The sequence below is a fragment of the Periplaneta americana genome, chromosome 9 (genome assembly GCF_040183065.1).
Source record: "Periplaneta americana isolate PAMFEO1 chromosome 9, P.americana_PAMFEO1_priV1, whole genome shotgun sequence".
In the NCBI taxonomy this organism is placed as follows: domain Eukaryota; kingdom Metazoa; phylum Arthropoda; class Insecta; order Blattodea; family Blattidae; genus Periplaneta; species Periplaneta americana.
The window spans coordinates 57,298,912-57,304,953 of NC_091125.1; the positions used below are offsets into that span (position 1 = coordinate 57,298,912).

The window sequence follows — 6,042 nt, forward strand, 5'->3', positions numbered from 1 at the left end:
AATGGGGGCATGTTTCACAACGCTAACAAATTACAAATTAACAATATACAATTAACAACGGAAATATTACATATGCTTGTTAACTGTGTTTCACAATGCAATCTTATTCACTTGTATGTTTTAACGAACTTTACAAAATCGGCGAAACAAACTTACAAATACGCATAATTGGTTGAACAAAATCGCCAACGACAGTTTACAAAAATCACTAAGGATCAGAGGTAAAGTAGCTGTAATTTTAGAACTATCGATGGACATGTTTATATTTTTTTATATATATTTTATTTAGATTTTGCTACATCGGCGACAACGGAGTTTCGCGGCATGCAATTGGTCGAGCATACCAATGCATTAATTAGCCTACGACTTAACTGACGAAAGTTAGCGCGAAATTCATTCAAATAATTGATAAATAATGGATTTGACCCACGTAGTTATATGCAGTTGATAGAGCAGCTAACATGTCCATCCATTAAAATCAACTTCGCTCTCTGCTGGTCCATCAGTATATTTTATTGTTTCATCCATAACCTCGCCAACATTAGGGAACCCAGCAGGAGGAGCATAAAAATCCTTTGCCCGAGTAAGCACATTCGGTGATCAATAACCCGCCTCGAGTTTTTTCAATCTTGTAACAACATCAACTACCATGTGTGAACTTTTGCACACTGTAATCTTATAAATTCCGTTCTTATCTGCTAACGCAGGGAACTGAGAGCTACTATGCAACCAATGCAGTTCTCGCTTTGAGGTTAGGGCACCACTTTTCCCTTTCAGATGTTGCATGTGATGTCCCATATCTTGTAGGAGAGATTACAGCGAAATGGGATTCGGAACGACTTCAGAATACTGCGTAAGTAATGCCGACATTGCATTATTAAGTGATTGGTTTTCGGTGCAAAGTTTTTCTTCTTTAAGTGCGAGTATTTATTAAATACGTTCCTCGTATATAAGAACTAACGCGGTATTCTGAAGTATAGCGCGGGATTCATTCGAAACCTTTCATTAATATTCGTACAATGATACGAACGTGGCCGGAAAATTCTACGTTAGGCCTAAATGCAAAATCTTCGTCTGAGTCGCTAGAACTACTCAATAACATCACAACTGCTTCAGTGTAATTCTTAATGGTACCCTGTTACTATAAAATTGATTTTATACATATGTGTTTATTTTTTTCATTCACAATTAGAAGCTATTTCAACAGGGCTACTGTAGAAAATGTGCTAACTTCACTAGTAAAGTTTAGTTTACACGTTTGTAAAATTACTCCTTCGTTGTGAAACAAACATATCACTTGTAAAGAGCGCAAAATTTCATTCGTAAAGATTTGATTTCCTTTGTACAGTCCACCTTTACAAACAAAGATTGTGAAACAGAAGTTTACAAACAGAGTTCACAATTTCCAAAGATTGTAAACTTTGTGAAACACCCCACTGGTGAATCAGCACGCCGAGCTCGATCGAAATACAACCAGTTACTATTATTTCCCTATCGTTTTTTGACATTTGATTCCGCGTCCTACCCCTTTCATTCGTTACTAACCAACAACGCCAATAGCAGAAGGTAACGCAAAAACAGTCACCGGTTCCCCGATGCATGGCTTTCTCTCTCAATGTCAACTGAGAGTTAAAAATATTCATTATAATATGCACTTTCCACTCACTCCTCAGAATGTCTTCTTTATTTTTATTTATTTATTTATTTATTTATTTTTAAAGATATGTGAGCTACGTACTGTATGTCTGATGTTTTGCCATCGTACATTCAAATATTTATATTCACTGTACAGTACAGCGAACTGTTTATACTTACTGTACATGCTATAACTACTTCTCCCAACTCCGCTATTGCTATATTTCCTAAACTAAACGCTGATATTGAAATAACGCCTGGTCTGATAATGCAGTCTGTTTAAATTTCTACCGACCAAGTTCTGCCCTTCATCATGGGAAAACAACGAGCTTCTTTAAAGGATACAACTACTAGGACAGAGATATTTTCATTATGGAATTTGTACTACCCACTGAAATGTAGTAACTAATGGGATTTTAATTAGCCATATATGTACAGTATATTACATTCTTTACCTAAAATGTCTCTAACTTCTAGGGAGAGCGCGAGGTACGTTCACAATCCCCTGAATACATATTCCCTTCTTCGAGAAAACGCAGAGAAGTGAACCGTCTCATATGAATATGCTACCAGTCATAAGTTTCAATACGGAGCTGCAAGTACTTAAGAATTATCAATTACTCTACAATTATGCAGCGGCGTCATCATCCAAGCTATAGCTGGAATAGGGAAGGGAACATAATATCCCATAAGTCTTATTAGAACACGCTGGAAATAGTGACGTAAAAAAAAAAATCGCCAACGGCACGTGGTGTTCCCAAGCGGTCACCCATCCAAGTACTGACCACGCCCAATGTTGCTTGACTTCGGTGATCGGACGAGAACCGGTATTTTCAACATGGTATGGCCGTTGCCGATGAAACTGCGTAATCTGTAGGCACTTGAGGACGATGGGATTGGGGTGCACTCGATAAAACCTGCACTCGCTCACACACACACGTAAACTGCCTGCTTAGACTCTGTACCTAAATTACCAAGCTCGTTGGATGTCATTGGGATAGATGATAAATCTATCTATCAACGGCAGTTTGGTTACGTTTCAACGTCACACACTGCTGGATTGACACGGGATTAATAAAACAGCTAGTCGGCATTCTAAGTTAAGCCACAGGTGGATTGTTGTTCAACAGCGGAGCCTCCTTTCAACCACATGGTTGTGGAACTGTAGTCGGATTTTCGACATCATTTTCATGCCATACTACGGAACTTCACACAAACTTCAATTCACTTCTTGCACCGGCGGCTACTACGAATGGACTGAAGCTCGCTACTGACTAGGGGGGGGGGGGACATTTGTCTCTTGATGGATTACGTGACAGATATATAAAGTATCAGTCGTATGTTATGAACCCGAGTTTCAATAAAGATAGATTACCCGTATGTCCACAGATTCTCAGTAGTGGCCTGCGGAAGGATTATGACCGCGGTCGACAAGTTACCTTCTAAGTTGTTTTCCCAATTAATGCTGCCAAGTGAGTAGGAATGACACCGCGCTCTCATATAAGTCGTACGAAACTATTAAGGAAACGAATTTGCCTCGTGGATCCAAGTCTCCCATGGACTGCCTATAATGTATTATCTATCCTAGAAGTGTTATCGGGGTGATTATTTAAATTTTCACTCGGTGGGAAACGCTGTTGTTCTTCATTCATCTACTCTGTTATGAATAACTTGTGGCCCTTAAAAGGGCCGGTTGCTGATTCCCTAGCAAGCACTCCCGCTTACTTGGAACTAGTGTATTTTGTGACGGCCTTGGTCCCTTCACTGACGGCGTGCTTGGCCAGCTCACCGGGTAGCAGGAGACGGACGGCTGTCTGGATCTCCCGACTGGTGATGGTCGACCGCTTGTTGTAATGCGCGAGCCGCGAAGCTTCCGCGGCGATGCGCTCGAAGATGTCGTTAACGAAGCTGTTCATGATGCTCATAGCCTTTGAACTGATTCCCGTGTCTGGGTGAACTTGTTTCAGAACCTTGTAGATGTAAATGGCGTAGCTCTCCTTCCTCTTGCGCTTCTTCTTCTTATCGCCCTTCGAAATATTCTTCTGGGCCTTGCCGGCCTTCTTGGCAGCCTTTCCGGAAGCTTTGGGGGGCATGGTGCTCGTCTGATGATGAGCCCGGAGGGAGAAAAATATTTAAGTCGCAGGGACAATGCCGTACTGCCTTCCCAGTGCGAGCCAATAGAAACAGCGCAAACGTTTGTGACTTTACGATTGGTCCGCTGTCGATTATTGACGTTGGCGTAAAAGTGAAGGTTACCGTCGGGCCCTGCATGGCATGATCGATTCATTCGTTTCGGTCGGGCCCTGCATGGATTGAGAGATCATCGTTCGTCAGAGTTGCATCGCAAGTGGCCGCGCTCCGCATCGTACTGTGCATCGGGTGCGGACCGTACGGGAACACGCCCGAGGCGAAAAGTGAAGGCCACCGTTTTTGCTTATAATACCGGGCGCGGACCGTACGAGAACACGCCTGAGGCGTATTTGTATACTTCAGAGAGAAACCCTTTAGTTGCGTGTTTTCTTTCCAGTGAGAACCGAAACAGTGGGTAGGTCTATTCAGTGTTCGTGTGTGTGTACTCTTCCGTAAAGATGTAGCTACGAAGGAACCTCTACAGTGTGGCCACTGAGTAGTGATCAATAGTGCGAGAGAAGCCGTACGCAAGTGACTAAACCCTCAAGACTGTGTGTTTTTGTGCCATTGCCTCGAGTGAACTCTCCAATTGTCAACATCTCTAGTGTGGTGCTAGTGTACGGACCACTAGTTAATCGATCCAGATATACAGTTCTCTCCGCTTAACGATAGGACGTTACTGCGGAAATTTCCATCTAGTTGTAGCGCACCTTTCTACAAATATTGTTCCAGTTAGAGAGAAGCCAACACAGTGTAGCATACCGAGTGACTGACAATTTGGGCGTGTATTAAATCTTATATCACGTCAAGTGTATTCGAGTGCAAAACATTTACTATGCTTGCAGACATGTTTCACTCACTCTGCTAGTGAAAACTAAACAGTGCTCTGTGTGCTCATAGTACAAAACAATCTAACGTGCAGTGAGTGAACCAACTAAATAGTGTCAACGAAACTTTACACTCCAAATATTTTCCTTTGTCTTTTCATTTCTGGACTTAGTTTAATTCCTATCTCTTTCTCCAATATATACCTCAAATGCCGCAGTGTCAATTACAGTGTTTAGTGCTACGTATTACATCTTCAACCAAATAGTGCATCATAACTCCAACACAAATCAAAAGGAGGAGCCACCATGAATAACAACAACCCTGAAAGCAGAGCAACACAACCAGCATACAAAGGTAAGGGCAGTCACAACACCTCAAAAAACCGCTCTCACTCCGCTGAGGATTTGTCAGTAAATACTCCATCCTCTGACAATCCTTTTCCCGGTCTAATACACCAGCAGTCACCGCCTGACGCTTTCACAGAATCAGAGGCGAACACAACCCTTATAATATATAATTATAGTGCCTCAGAACTCAAAAAAGTTCTAAACCAAATTCGTGTCCATGTTCGCTGGTACAAACACCATGAACACCTGCTTATTATAAATTTCCATACCCGAGCTCACCTCTCAAAATTTACACAGTACATTCCACCCTCAATTCTTGGGCCTAGTGATAAAACTCAGTACATGATTCCGGAGCAAGCGAAATTGCAAGCTCCTTGGCTCTCACAACCCGCTCAAAGACAATACAAACCAAATGCAGCTACCAAAGAAATATCTGCCCCTACCGCAAAAACTCCACTCAAAACAAATAACAGAGAACTACGATACAGACTAGAAAATCTGATATCGTCTCTGCCACTTCCCTCTCAAAGCACCACAGTACACCAAGACCTACAATCCCCCGTGTCACCAATCCAAACGAATCCTAATTTTGCCCCCAATCAAATCACGCCACTACCTTCCACATCAAATGCAAATAATAATACCACACCTGGCAAAGACATTCGAATATCACAAACGCAACCACCGCCTGCCGCAACTCAAATTGACTCACGCGTAGCTATGCGTATCAATAACCAAGACCTACACAAAAACAACCCCACCATCATATATCAAAATTGCCTAAAAATTCAAATCACACCACCTCGACAAACCTGGTCGCAAAAATTCAGTTCAACAACTCTTATTTTCGAAAACCAAGAGCACTTAGATAAATTCATCTCCTCCTACCCACCCAACACTTTCGGACCCAACGCAGAATATGCAATTAAAATTAACAGACAGAACAGAAATACGGAGAGTGCTCAATTTTACACCAAAGAAACCAATCTAGTTGCTACTGGAATCTCCCCGGAAATAGATACAGAAACAGTATCAGCTGCTATGACAAACATCAACTTAGAACACACTAGGATCACAAGAATAAGAAATAGCTACGGACCAA

At 41.9% G+C, this 6,042-nt stretch overlaps 1 non-coding gene across 1 annotated transcript; it reads right to left on the minus strand.

The window, feature by feature from the left end:
- Window positions 1-2,371: 2,371 nt before the first annotated feature.
- Window positions 2,372-2,490, minus strand: LOC138706854 (5S ribosomal RNA). The gene has a single exon (XR_011334101.1). It is a non-coding gene; the product is annotated as a 5S ribosomal RNA (ribosomal RNA).
- Between the last annotated feature and the right edge of the window lie 3,552 nt (window positions 2,491-6,042).